A 15,075-nucleotide genomic window follows, 5' to 3' on the forward strand; every position below is an offset into this window, starting at 1 on the left:
TCAGATCAACTCAAAGTATGAAATAGAATGACAAGGAGAGCTACATTCATTGTGTGCCTGAAAAAGGACTGAATGTCTTATGTACAGCCAAGGTTATTAAGCTGGTGCATAAGGCCATCTGGGACATTAAAATACTGGACTAGTCCATCCAAGCTTGTAAATGTCCACCCCAGGGCCCTGACTGCCTGCCTCGTCCACCTCCCAGGTTCCCTGTGACCACTGGCACAGCAGGCTCAGTTCTGTTAGATCCTTGCCCACGCCTTAGTGGCTGTTGATATTTGGCATATTACTCCCGGTATACCCTCACAAAAAGCCCTGTCATTATCTCAGAGACGAGGAAGAGAGGGCTACACGACTTAGCCAAGGTCACACAATGAGTCCCAGAGCCAGAGCTGGAACCCAGGCTGACTGACCAAGTCCGGGCACTGGACCACTGGACCACCAACCACGCTAATGTTTCGGGGACTCTCACCGCTCTCCCTGCTCCTCCCCCTTTACCCTAGAACTGGCCCAGAGTCTAAGAGAAATTCTTGATCGGGGAGCCAGCAAGAACTTCTGTTAATTACCACCCTTTCTGCCCAAGGACCTCTTTATTCCAGCCCCCTCAGAGATCCATTCATCTGGGAGGCCAGGGCCACAGAGTCCCGAGCCTATGAGCCTTCTGGGCAGGGAGAAAAGTAGGAATAGGACAGCTACCGCTCGGGGTTCACCCAGGGGACGCTTCCTCCCCTCCCCTGCCTCAATTGTACTTTCCTTAACAATATTAAGAACATATGGAATGACTGCCATACCCTGGAGGGCTACATGCTGAGAGACATACTTTTCCAGGGTCCTCCGAACAATGGGCAATGGGTGTGAACTGTGGTAGGAAGATTTAGGCTGACACAAGTGTGGGTTTGTGTCTGTGAGGGATGAGTGATGCTGGGACAGGGGCTTTGGTCCCTGAAGATCTTCTGTAAATTGGACACTACTAAGTCCAGGCTAGAGTTATGGGATGAATAATGTCTGCAGAAAGATCTGCTTGGTTCCAGAACTGCACCTACATCAACAGTCAGTAGGAGTGGAGTGCTATTCCCACTGAGATGGTAGTAGGTGTCCCCCAAACCCACTACAAGGGGTCTATAGTCAAATTTAGGGGATGCTAGTAAGTCCAGCGATACAGGAGTCTTTTCTGAGGAACTGGCCATAGCCTTGATCATATAAATACGCAGGACAAATCTCCGAGAGTGGGCTCACTGGAACGTTTCACCAGTGCAACACCTGTAACTATCTCATGGCAGAGAGTTTCTCTGAACACTGTTTGGCAAATGCTGCTCTAAAGAATTGGAGACAAAATGCTTACCACTGGGCAGGGGGATGGGGAGATTTAGCCACTGGAAAGAGAGACCATTTGTAACCCAGTGGTTCCCACAAGGGAAACACACTTTCCATTTCCTCTTTCTCTTAACAAATTCTTAACTCCCTCCAGGTTCCCTTCTAGGAGGCCCCCTAATTCGCTCTTATAAATGCCCCCATTAAAGTCAAAACAAGGCATCCTTACTTCTTCTACCCCTGAGCTCTATTTTTCTAATAAGGTACTCCTTTTAAAAATGGGAATATTGACAGCTAAGTTTTATGGCACATTTGTCTGTGTCAGTTGTGCTTGGTGTGTTACCTGGATTCTCCCTTCTAATTCATTCACATTTCCTTTCAGTTAATTCAACTTTGAGTTACCGCCCAGCCCCCCTCCCCAGGGTCTTCCAGGGCATCTGGGAAGCAAGTCAATGACAAAGCTGAAAAACTGACCCAAGCTCTCCCTTTCTGCTCAGGAGCTAACCCACTCTCTCACTAGGAGAAGGACCTCCACCATGTACTTCCCCTGCGGCCTCTGAGTGCTCAATAAATATAAACAGAAATAAACAAGCCCCAAGCACTTCAGGGATGCTACTTTGGTTACCCCTGTGAAAGTGCTATGAAGATTAGTATCTACCACTTTTTCTTCAGCACTCCCTGGGCAATTTACATACATTACCACGGATCCACTCCACAACCTGAACGAACAGATACTCTTATCCTCATTTCTGAAAAGAGATTCTGGGGTTACAAGGAGTTAAGTGGTTTACATAAGGCCTCATAGCAGGCAAGTGGCCAAGTTGGCATTTGAATTCAGGTTCATTGGGCTCCAAAGACCAAGGAATTGTCTTTCTTTTGTTTTTAAGAAATAACAGGCTCAATCAGTGAAGGAGCCCCAAAGTGGAATCTAGGAGGATTGGTTACAAGATAATATGTCCTGGGCAGCGGGGGTGGGATGAAGTGGGAGATTGGGATTCACATATATACACTACTGATACTATGTATAAAATAGATAACTAATGAGAACCTACTGTATAGCACAGGGAACTCTACTCAGTGCTCTGCGGTAACGTAAATGGGGAGGAAATCCAAAAAAGAGGGGATATAAGTATATGTATAGCTGATTCATTTTGCTGTACAGCAGAAACTAACACAACATTGTAAAGCAGTTATACTCCAATAAAAATTAATTAAAAATTGATAAATTTTAAAAAATAATAAAAAAAGAAAAAAAAAAGATAATATGTCCTGAGACTGTTCCCGTGGTGCCTGGGCACTACGCTACCCTTCAATTCCCAGCACTGTAGCATCCTCAGCTTTCCCCCAGAGGACAGGTGCCAGATAAAATACCAGATGTCCAGTTAACTTTGAATTTCAGATAAACAGTGAATAATGTCTTAGTATAAGTATGCCCCAAAGATTGCATGGGACATAGTTATACTTGACAAATATTCATTGCTTATCTGAAATTCAAATGAGTGTCCTGTATTTTCATTTGCTAAATCTGGCAGCCCCGCACCCTTGAGTCAAGCCGGAGGCTGCTGGCTCTAGGGCCCGAGTGACAGGAGTTGCCATGGCAGCCAGAGCAGGCCCTTCTGGAGCTGTCTCTGCCACCTCTCCAGCTTCAACTCGCCCCTGCACTCTCCACGTGCCGAACACCCCGAGCTAGCTACTTTCAGTTTCCGGGGTGCGTCCCGCTGCTTCTGGCCTCAGGTCTCAGCACTTGCTGTGCGCTATGCCGTTCATCCCCCTTTATCCCTCCCGGGCTAATTCTACCAATCCTTCAGGTCTCCACTTAGAGTCACTTCTGCCAGGAAGCCTTCCGGGACACGCTGACCGGCTCCACCCACAGCCCCCAGCACTGGGCTGGTCAGCACCTGTTCCTTCCCTGCCCACGGCACTGCTCGGGGCGCAGGGCTGGGTCCCACGCACCCTGGTCTCCCATGCCCAGCGCCAGCACCTGGCCTCAGGTAGGAAGTCAGCCAATGCTTATTGAATGAAGGAATGAGGGCAGAGTGTCGTGCCAGAGCTGGTCTCTCCATGTGACTACTTCCCTCCCTCCTTCCATCTTCACGCACTTTTTTGTCTCTGCTTCCTCTAACCCCTCCCCCAGAGGAGTTGTGAAAGGCTGGGGTTAGGTCCACACCTGCATTCTTTGCCCTCAAGGGAGGGGCCTCCTTGTGCCCCTTCCCTGATCTTTTCGAACCAACTGCCCCGAGGGCTCACGTCCAGCTGTAGGTCGGGGAAAGCTCTTCCTCTTCTGGTTTCTGAGCGCCCCTGGCGAATGCCCCCTGTGTGTCCAAAATTCGGCTCTCCTTCTCCCCCGCCCCGACCCCTTGGAGGAGCGTAATTGGACTGAGCTCCAAGCTGGCGTGTGGGGAGACGCCAGTGTCAGACGGCTGAGGTTTAGGGCAGGTGGTGGGGCTCGGTGGGCTCAGAACAGCACCCATATGTTGCCTGTTCACCCACCCAAGGCTTTGCCCACGCACAGCCTGACAGGAGGAGAAGGCGGCACAGAACTTAACCCTTTAGGGGCATTCCGAAGTAATGTCACAAAGACCCGGGGTGGCAGAGAGCGTTAACTTTAGTCCCCACAACACACAGGCACACACACATACACACGCACACACACACACGCACACGCGCGCACACACGCACGCACAGAGTTCTGCTTCTACCCCCCTGCAGAGCCCTGCTTGCTTCCAGTCGGCGCTAGATTCAGAAGATGCCCTCTGGGGGGCGGGGAGCGCAGTGGGTTGTGCGTGGGAATGTGAGCAGGGTGGGCGAGCTGAAGGGCACGGCAGGGGGCACAGCAGGAAGCGGCAGAGGCTCTAAGGCAGGAGTTGAAGAAGTTGGATTCTGAAAGCTGTCTGGCCTGACCTTTAGAGGCAGGCGGCCTTTCTGTGCCCTCCCATCACCCCCCCATCCTCCCCTGTCTGATAAGAGAACTAAGAGGGAAAAACACCCTTTCGTCTCAAATAAACTCCAAAAATAGAATCCCTCTCCCTCCGCGGAGGGCTCGCCGGCCCCGGGAGCGCCCCACGAAGCAGCGCCCACTTTTGGGCCCGCGGCTCCCGGTCCCGCCTGGGTCCCCGCAACCCCGGAGTCACCCCGACCCTCCCGCCTCGTCCAGCCTCCACCTTCTGGCTGGGCGCTCAGCCCCGATTGCGATCGCGGGAGGGGACTCACACGGAGCGAAGCGCCGACCCCGGCGGCGGCTCCTCGGCTCGGCCAGGGGCGGCGGGGCGGCGGCAGGTGAGAGGTTCTTCTTAAGGGGTGCGCGGCGGCTCCGGGGGCCTCCGCTGAGAAACAGCGCTGACAGGTTTGTGTTTTCCCCTCTCCTCCTCCGACTTAACCACACCCCTGCTGCTCTCCTCCCCACTTCCTTAAGGGGTGGGGTGTGTTGTCTGCGGTGCCGAGCATGTGCTGCTCCAGCCTCTTACCATAAACTCTGAAATAGACGCCGCCGCCGGTTTCCGGAGCTGCACGTGCCCAGAGATGGGGGGCCATCTCTGCCACGCCCCGACCCTAGGTGGGGTCTTCTGCTGTTCTGTCCGCCCCCCCATGAGCAGTTGAGCCCCCCATTCCTACCACCCCTTCCTCTTTCTTCCTGTCTACTTGGAAACTTTGGGAGGCCACACTTAGAGGTTGGCGTTTCCTCTTAGCCCCCAGGTATGTTTCAGAGCTGGAGACTCACCTGCCTGCCACGCTCTCAGCATCAGTGTCCCTCCCGGTCTCTTCAAGTCCTAAAGTGCCCAGGCCCTTTTGGGGGCACCAGAAATCAGGTGAATATCACCAGGAGCTTTGGCAGAACTGGTCGAGGGGCCTGAACGCCTTGGACCAGGTCCCTGCGCTGTAACAGCCAGGACCAGAGGCACGAGAATAGTCATAGAAACTGGGCAGCCTTTCTCACCCCATCTCTACATCAGCCCACTTGGTTTGTTGTCTAAACCAAGAGGCTGGTTTACCTCTTCACTCAGGCCAGCAGGGCAGTGAGAGTCAAGGCACTTAGCAACCCCTTTCCCTATCCCTAGAAAGATTCCAGACTTTCTCCTGAGTAGGAGGAGGTGAACCGGTCTTAGCATAAGGTCAAAAAGCTGGTGTGTCACAGTGTTGCCCCACACCCTCAGAGCTCCTCTCCAGAGCCCTCACCCCAAACTTCTTCATTCTGTATCCTGTGAAGGGTTGGGATCTCCCACAGTTCTAGAGGATGCTATTCACAAAGACGTCTCTGAGGATGGCGCCCCCTGGCGTTGTGCAGCCACATGTGACGGCCCTGCATACACTATACTCACCCCCAGACTCTCTCACCCCCCACCCCACACTCAGCAGACGGGTCACCCCAGGAGAAAAGCCAGCATTTGGTGAGCATGTCTAAATGCCAACCACTGTGCTAAGGAAGCACTCAGTTTACATTTCATCTATGTTTACGTTTCCTTTAATTCTTCCCATTTTCTGAAAAGAAAACCGAGATTAAAAGATTAACATGTCCAAGGCCACAAAATCAGAAAATCAGTGTTCCTCCAAGTATGATCAGTGGACTGCCTGTAGCTTTTAAAATGCAGATACCTGGGACTTCCCTGGCAGTCCAGTGGTTAAGACTCTGAGCTTCCAATGCAGAGGACACAGGTTCGATCCCTGGTCAGGGAACTAAAATCCCACATGCAACGCGGCCAAAAAAAAAAAAAAAAAGCAGATACTTGGATGCCACTCCAGGTCTACTGAAAATCAGAATCTCTGTGCCTGGGGCCCACTCACTCACTCAGGGTAACTTACAACCCACCTGACGGAGCTCACGAACACGACTGCTGGAGCTCTGCCTTGTTCATCCCGTCCATCGATCAGCCATGTTCTCAGCACCAGGTAATGCCAGGGTCTGCAAAGCAGCGAGAAGTCATACAAGTAGGTATCGAGGGAGACCTTGGCTAGGGCTTGGGCGACAAGGCAAGTCAGATGGGGTAAACTGGAGTTAGCAGGGGACATATGGGGGAAGACGAGGCACTAACCGACCACTCTGTGAGGAAGATTGTCAGAGGGTGTCAGCAAGCAGGTGGCCCATCCGTCTTCCTGTGCACGGAAATGAGGTGATGAAGGTCCAGCAGTGTGAAGGTTGGGGACCTGCGTGAATTGTGGGGAGTCTGATGCCAGGTGATGACAGTGGGAACTCAAGAGCAAGGCGACTGCAGACCGGTTTAAGAAAAGGTGAGTTTGTGTATGCTGCCTTCCTGTGGCCAAATCCATGAACTACATTCTCACTGGGTCCTAATTCAGGGAAAGAAAAGTTTTCAGATATTCAAAATTTTGAGGTTGTTGAAGTCTTCAGCAATCTTTTGGAAGCTCCAATATCTAGCTCCTAGAATCGTAGCATCATAGGTTTTATTTATGAAAGAGACCCTGAGAAACTCCCTGCAGTGGATGACTCCGTCTTCAGGTCTTATGCTCTGTCCAGTGTTGCCCGTGAAAGGCTAAGGTGACAGGGTCAAACATCTCTGCCTGTTACTTGCCTCTAAAAAATACCTATCAGAAACACTTTCAGGAGCCTAGAACTCTATATAAAGGCTCTTAAAAATTCTACCCATGGCTCTTTGTGGGTTGGGATAGTGACCTATGCCAGTGAAGATGAAAAACATTTCCCTTCTATCTACTTCTGTCTGTCTCAAGCCGAGACAGTGCTATTGTGGGAAGCCCTGGTTGGAGGTGGGGGGAGAAATGTGGGGCTGGTTCAGCAGGAGAAGGAAACTATAAGAAAAAAACACTTTGAATTTTCCATTTAAATGTTCCACCCTCACCCCAGGTTCAAGTCTTCAACCCTCCATCACTTGGCTCCGGCAACACAGTCCTTTCCAGTCTTCCCCATGAGTGTCAGTAACATTATCCCAGGAACCAAGTGTTAAGTCCCGAATCACCTTTGACTCTCCTTTATTACCCCATAGCCATTCTATCTCTAGGTCCTGGGAATTCTTCCAAGCACTTTTCCTATTCATCATTTTCTTTCTAGTCCTATTGCCCCTACCATGGTTCATGGTCTGTTTGTCTTATGCCCAGACTTGTGAAAAGGGTTCTCCTAACCTGTCCCCCCTCCCATCCCAAAAGGAGTTGGGACTGGAGCTCGGTAAAGTGGTCTGAGCTGGTGATGAGCTTCTGGTTGGCATCTGAAACCGCAGGAATGGATGAGATGGTCTGGGGCAGAGTAAGAGGGAGCAGAGACCTTAAGGTCAGGCTCTTGCCAGGAGCAAACTTAATGAAGAGGCAAAAGTTGGATGGGGTGGGCTGATGAGTGAATTGGAAGTGAAGTCATGGAGGCAGCATGTCTTGGCTGAAGGAGGACTTGAGAGAGGCGGGTGATTGAGGGGGCTGGGGGTTGAAAGAGGGCTGTTTAATCATTTGTTTAAGATGCAGGTTTAAATGCACGTGGGAAGGATCCAGTCTAGAGGGAATACGTGACCTTGGGCAGGTGAATCCATCTCTCTGAGCTCATATCTCCTAATCTAGAATAGAAGACTAAGGACTATGCCCTCTGCCTATTTCACAAGGTTTTGTGATGCCCAAATTAATAAGTATGAAGATGCTATAAAATGCTATAGTTATTATTTTTAGAAGTGATAGGAATTAAATAGGATAGGATTAGTGGGGAGATAGTACATATGTATCTGTTAGATAGGTAGTTTGTCAAGTGTTCACTGTGACCAGAACTTTCATCCATCATCTAATCTTCACAACAGTTGAGGTTGATAATAATATTCTTATTTTGTAGAAAGGAAAAGGAGGCTTGGAGAAGGTAAATAAAAAATTTGTCCACCACCCAGGTGGTAAAGAGCGAAGCTGAATCCAAACTCATTAATAGCAGGGCCGTGATGGTATGTAATTAGAGTCTCTCCATTATGGACAATGGAATTAAATCACATAATATAAATTTACTATTTCAATAAATTTCATTTTAGAAGGATAGTGTGGTTATAAGTGTTCAGAACAAAAAAAAAAAAGATTAACAAAGAAAAAACTCATGGGCACAAGGACTAAATAATTGAAGTTGCTCACGACCAAAGGACATCTATCTCTAATTTAACCAGGCACCACTAGGTGTACTAAATGGACCACAGTTGAGGCCAAAATGGAGGACTCAAAGCCACACCCTTGACTTCTAAAGAACCCTTTATTCCATCCATGAAAGCATTCCTGGTTGTCCCCCTTTCTTCACTTATAGAGAATCCCTGAATTTTAGTTGGCCAGAGGCTGCCCAAAATAAAGACTACCTTTCCCAGTCTCCCTTGCGGGTGTGACTGTGATTAAATCCTGGGCAGTGGCTGGTGAGTAGACGTTAGGTGTGCAGCTTCAGGACCAAGTCCTTCAAGGGAGTGGGTATGCCCTCACGCCAGTCCCTTTTCCACTTCCACCTGATGATGGGACCTGGAACAGTCATCTTGGTCTGTGGCGCTGAGAATAGCAGAGCTACGTGAGAGATGAAGCCTGGGTCCCTAATGAACACCATCAAGCCACCATGCTAGCCCCAGACATGGTCTGGGCCTGGGAGAACTTTTATGCAAGAGAGAAAGAAACACTTCAATTGTTCACGTTACCGAACTTGAGGCTTTTCTGTTGAAAACCAAAGCCTAAACTGAATTCTAACTAATATACCATCATTTAGCCCATTTTCTTTTACATACAAATTAAGGCAGAACCTCAGCATCCCCATCTATAAAATGGGAATAATTGACAGGGTTTTGGGAAGACTAGAGATAATACATGTAAGTTTTCTTGCTAGTGCTGTGGTTCACAGTGGACAATAATATAATACAACAATATTATAACCTGTTGTAACTTTAAAAGATGCATTCCTGAAATAAAATCCATGGTTGCTTTAAAATATTCCACACACACCACCCCCAAATAGTGTAGGGGAGAGGAGGAACAAAAACAGCAAAATTGAGAACTGATGTAAGATGAAAGATGGGTAGATGGAGGTTAATTACACTGTTCTCTCTAATACTGTGTTTGAAAATATTCATAGTGAAAAAGTTGAAATAAATAAGATCATTCCACAGAGGAAAAAAAAAGGAATTCCTGGACATAATCCAAAGTGCCTCCTTGGGAAAAATGAAACCATATTAAATGCAGTGAGAAATTAATGTGGGTACCCAAGAGGGAGGGCAGATGGATCAGGCTGAAGAGTGTTTTTATTTTCAGCAGTTTCCACAGCCCGGGGCACTGCTGCCAGCCCTTCTGTAGCTCCCCAAGGTGGCCGCAGGACAGTGGGCTGTGGGATGCTCTCGGAAAGTGCCTGCATGGAAGCGGATGGAGCCCGCCCCGCCCACTCCGGGTCAGCTCCATGACTCCTGTGACTTTGACCTTCTTGGTTTCCAGTCCTTTACCCCACCTGTGAGTGAGCTCACCAGGTCCCCCACTGCCTATGGAAAACCTCTGAAGCAACAGAGTGACTGCATGACTCTTGCCATTGCTGATGCCAGCGATTCTAACACACGTGGCTATCAGGTCCCAGCCCACACTATGCTAGAAGCATCAACTAGGAAGGGAGAGCAGGTTGCTGCAGGCAGATTCATTGTTAGTAGCAAGAAGAACCTCTAAGCAAGAAAGAACAAATGCCTAGCCAATGCAAGAACCCACAAATCACAGGCATCTGTGGCCATTTAAGGGACAAAGAACCCCACACACTTCATTAACTCCTGAGGGCACCCTGTTATTACCCAGCCCAGCCCAGTAATTATTGTCTATTTTGGTAAGTCGTGAAGAAAAGCTTAAATTCTGTTCTGCATCCTCTATTTTAGAGAGAAAAAAAGCACACGATGTATTTCAGAAATTTTTCTGTTAAAAATGTTTGCCATAAAATAATTGGGGGCTTAAAGATAAATTTCAGGAACATGGAACATGAGTTTAGATTTCATTTTGTCAAGTGGTCAAGTTGCCAGTCTGTACCAGAGTATTTTACCACCCTCAATCCTTCACAATGAGTAGCAGCAGTGTGCAGGCTTCACTGGGGACCTCCAAACAAGGGGTCAAAACCCCAAATGCTGACAGAGACAGGGTAGGGAGTGTGAGGGAAGCTGGCTGGATAGGGACTGTGGCAAACAGGAACAAATGTCCCCCCTACAAGAAGCAGCTGCTATTCAGCTCAAGTCTCTTGCCATGCCGGAGAGGGAGCTTAATGTAGCAATGTAGGCAGATCTTTCTTTCTTTAAAAGCAAAGGCAGACAGCGACTTCTATGGCAGTCCAGTGGTTGGGACTTCGCCTTCCAATGCAGAGGGTGTGGGTTTGATCCCTGGTCAGGGAGCTAAGATCCCACATGCCTTGGGGCCAAAAACCCAAAACATAAAAGAGAAGCAATGTTGTAACAATTTCAATAAAGACTTTAAAAATTGTCCACATCAAAAGAAAAAAAAATCTTAAAAAAAAAAAGCAAAGGCGGACGGTGACTATCCGAACAGGAAATTAAGAAAATATTTCCATTTACAATAGTATCAAAAAGAATAAAATGGAGGCGAAAGACTTGTACACTGAAAACTGTAAAACATTGCTGAAAGAGATCATAGGACACAAATAAATGGAAAGCTATCCTGCATTCATGGATTGGAAGACAGTATTGTTAAGATGGCAGTATTACCCCATTAAATCTGCAGATTTAATGCAATCCCTATGAAAATCCAAACACCAATTAATGCAGAAATAGAAAAAAAAATCCATCCTAAAATTCATATGGAATCTCAACAAATCCCAATGGTCAAAATCATCTTTCAGGGGCTTCCCTGGTGGCGCAGTGGTTGAGCGTCTGCCTGCTAATGCAGGGGACACGGGTTCGAGCCCTGGTCTGGGAAGATCCCACATGCCACAGAGCCACTGGGCCCGTGAGCCACAACTACTGAGCCTGCGCGTCTGGAGCCTGTGCCCCGCAACGGGAGGGGCCGCGATAGTGAAAGGCCCGCGCACCGCGATGAAGTGCGGTCCCCGCACCGCAATGAAGAGTGGCCCCCGCTTGCCGCAACTAGAGAAAGCCCTCACACGAACCAAAGACCCAACACAGCCAAAAATAAATAATAAATAAAAATCATCTTTCAAAAGAAAAACAGAGTTGAAGGTCTCACACTTCCAGATTTCAAAACTTATTACAAAGCTGCAGTAATCAAAACAGTGTGGTACTGGCATAAAGACAGACATATAGAGCAACGCAATAGAGCGTCCAGAAATGAACTCTTGTCATTTGATCTTCAACAAGGGTGCCAAGACCACTCAATAGGGAAAGGACAGTCTCTTCAACAAATGGTGGTGGGAAAACTGGATATCCACATGCAAAAGGATGAAGTTGGATCCTTCCATTACACCATATATAAAAATTAATTCAAAATAGATTGAAGACCTACATATATGACCTAAAACCATGACACTGGCAATAACTTCTTGGATATGACATCAAAACACAGGCAACAAAAGTAAAAAGAGAGAAGGACTACATTAAAATAAAAAAAAATTTTGTGCAGCAAAATGAAAATGCAACCTACAGAATGGGAGAAAATATTTGCAAATTATATATCTGGTAAGGGGCTAATATCCAGAATATATAAAGAACTCATACAACTCAACAACAACAACAAATAACCCGATTAAAAAAGGGGCAAAGGACTTAAACAGACATTTCTCTAAAGATGATATCCAGATGGCCAAAAAGCATGAGAAGATATTCAACATCACTAATCATTAGGGAAATGCAGATCAAAACCACATGGAGATATCACCTCATATCCATTAGGATGCCTACGATTAAAGAAAAAAAAGAAAATAACGAATGTTGGTCAGGATGTGAAGAAATTGGAATCCTTGTGCACTGTTGGTGGGAATGTAAGATGGTGAATCTGTTGTAGAAAACAGTATGCCAGTTCCTCAAAAAAGTAAAAATAAATCAAGAGATTCCACTTTTAGGCATATATTCAATACTCGAAAGAATTGAAAGCAGGGTCCCGAAGAGATATCTGTATACTCATGTTCACAGCAGCATCAATCACAATAGCCATGGGGTGGGAGCAATCCAAATGTCCATCAGTGGATGAATGGGTAAACAAAAATGTGGTATACACATACAATGGAATACTACTCAGCTTTAAAAAAAGGAAGGAAACTCTAAAATATGCTACAACATGGATGAACTTTGAGGACATTATGCTTAGTGAAATAAGCCAGTCACAAACAAGTGATTCCACTTATTTGTGGTACCTAGCATAGTCAAATTCTTAGAGACATAAAGTAGACAGGTGGTTGCCAGGGCCTGGGGAAAGGAGGAAGAGGGCATTTGTTTAAAGGTTCAGAGTTTCAGTTCTACAAGATGAAAAGTTCTGCATATTTGTTGCACAATAATGGGAATATGCTCAATACTACTGAACGGTACACTTAAATATGCCTAGGATGGTCAGTTTTATGCTTCTTTTAGCACAGTTGATTTTTTTTTTTAAACAAAAAAGCAGAGGTAAAAAAAATTTTTTTTATGGGAAATCTCCCCATTTGCATATGTTGGCAACTGTTTTGATCCTGTAGTTAGTTGCCTATCTTATGGCGATTTCCCCATCTTTCATAACAACTAGCTGAGCCCCAAAGGTATCTCAGTGACCAGCCCTCCAGCACATGACTCAGGTAAAGCCTAACTGGTTTAAGTGAATCATAGCAGTCTCATCCTCCTTGCTGGTGATGGATATAGAGGTGGGCATGTGACCCAGTTCTGACCGATAAGGTGTGAGGGGAAATCTGGAGGTTTGTAGGAAAGGTTTCGTGGCTCTGAAAATGAAACATACTAGGGAGAAATGGTCCTATTCCATTTCTGGACATTGATTTATAACAGCATAAGATATCTGGAGCAGCTGCAGTAATTTTCTAACCCAAAGGCAGCCACAGGCAGACCAGAAAGATGGAAAGAATCTGGGGTCTCAGTGTCACAGGGCTGGACACAGCCTTCTTGCCTCCAGACTTTCTGTTATGTGAGATCTTCCATGCCCTTATTGTTTAATCATTGTGAGTTGCAATTTATAGTTGCAGCTTAGAAGATCATAAGTGATACAGAGGAAAAAAAGCATATGGATCAAATAAAAGAAGTCTGCAACTGAATCTGATCCAGAGGCAGGCGATTTACTACCCCAGGTGTTTCCCTAATCACTTGCATTAAGCACTACTTCTTATGGGAGTTCCCCCTGCATGTCAAACTCAGAGACCCTACCCTCCTTTTCTCCATGGCAGAGACCTCAGAGAAGGCCTAAGCCATCACTATGTCCAACATCAAGCATCAGACTACAGTGATTTCCTCTAAGATGTCCTTGGTAACGTTGCTGAACAAGTTCAAGTACATCTGCATCTCTGGTTGCCCGTTTCTGAAAATGGTTCTTGCTACTGCCAGCCCTGTAACTGTCAAATACAGCAGTCATCCTCCTTATCCCTATAATATTCTTTGATATTGAATCTGCTTTGTCTGATATTAATAGGGCCACACCAACTTTCTTTGATTCGTGTTAGCATGGTATATCTTTTTCTATCCTTTTACTTTTAACTTACTTGTAGGCTTATATTTAAGTGGGTTCCTTTTAGGTAGCATATAGTTGGGTCTTGCTTTTTTATCTAATCTAACAATCTCTGCTTTTTATTTGCAGTAGTCACTTTCTAGTCATCTGCTTTAAAAAGGAAAAAAAAAAGCCATTCTTCTTTCTGCACCTAGGAATATTTTTTTTCCTAACACGACATTTAAGAAAGAGTTGTCATTCCTTACATAAATGTACATGGTGATAGCAGGGGGGTTGGAAATGTGGCAGTGCCTGGCAAAGATGCCTGGGGATGGGATGGGATGGGGCAAGTTATAGTAGTGAGAACTGCCAGTTGAGTTTTGCAATAGTTTAGCTGGTATACAGAGGACCTGAACTTCAGGGCCTCTGAAGAAGGTCCTTTCTACTGGAAGAAGAAACAGGAGCTGGTGACACATTAGTTACAATCACCAAGACTTCTCTTTCCTGGTCTCTGTATCTTAATCACCCTCTTTCCTGAAATTATGTAAAGAATAAAAAAAGTTCAGAGTGTCTGAGCTGGTAAGAATTTGGAGCAATTAGTCCAATCTTTCCTTTTACAGTTGAGAAAAAGGTAGTAAGGAAAGTGAAATATTATGCCTCAGGTCTTGCCCCTGGCTAATGGTGGTGCTTGGAATAGGACCAAGTCCTTCACAGATTTCCAGAAAGACTGGAGGACCTTATTGCTTTAATGTTAACCTTTGTATTCTCCTTAAAGGAAAAAAAAGATCCATTTGTTAATTTCTACTCTTTACCCTTGTTTTGATTTGCGGCCCTACTCAGAGACTTGAGAAAAAAACCAACAACAAAACAAACAAGGGACATCATAACAACAGAATGAAACACACATACAGCAAAACAGATTCGCAGAGCAACAGGGACACGTAGACAAAACAGTGAAAGAAAGTGAGACTAGAAGAGCTTCCCTGGTGGCGCAGTGGTTGAGAATCTGCCTGCCAATGCAGGGGACACGGGTTCGAGCCCTGGTCTGGGAAGATCCCACATGCAGCAGAGCAACTGGGCCCGTGAGCCACAACTACTGAGCCTGCGCGTCTGGAGCCTGTGCTCCGCAACAAGAGAGGCCACGATAGTGAAAGGCCCGCGCACCGCGATGAAGAGTGGCCCCCGCTCGCCGCAACTAGAGAAAGCCCTTGCACAGAAATGAAGACCCAACAAAGCCAAAAATAAAAATAAATAAAT

At 46.6% G+C, this 15,075-nt stretch overlaps 1 protein-coding gene across 8 annotated transcripts in view; it reads right to left on the reverse strand.

Moving 5' to 3' along the window:
- Nucleotides 1-6,188, reverse strand: part of PTK2B (protein tyrosine kinase 2 beta) — a 130,388-nt gene extending 124,200 nt beyond the window's left edge. For 6 of the 8 annotated variants that reach the window (XM_036855487.1, XM_036855485.1, XM_036855484.1 and 3 more), the window contains exon 1: nucleotides 4,522-4,662. The gene's annotated coding sequence lies outside the window, so the exon portion shown is untranslated. Of the gene's footprint in view, nucleotides 1-4,521; nucleotides 4,663-5,029; nucleotides 5,174-6,115 lie in introns of those variants that run through there. The other 2 variants (XM_036855480.1, XM_036855481.1) reach the window with 2 other exon arrangements.
- Between the last annotated feature and the right edge of the window lie 8,887 nt (nucleotides 6,189-15,075).

The sequence above is a fragment of the Balaenoptera musculus genome, chromosome 6 (genome assembly GCF_009873245.2).
Source record: "Balaenoptera musculus isolate JJ_BM4_2016_0621 chromosome 6, mBalMus1.pri.v3, whole genome shotgun sequence".
In the NCBI taxonomy this organism is placed as follows: Eukaryota; Metazoa; Chordata; class Mammalia; order Artiodactyla; family Balaenopteridae; genus Balaenoptera; species Balaenoptera musculus.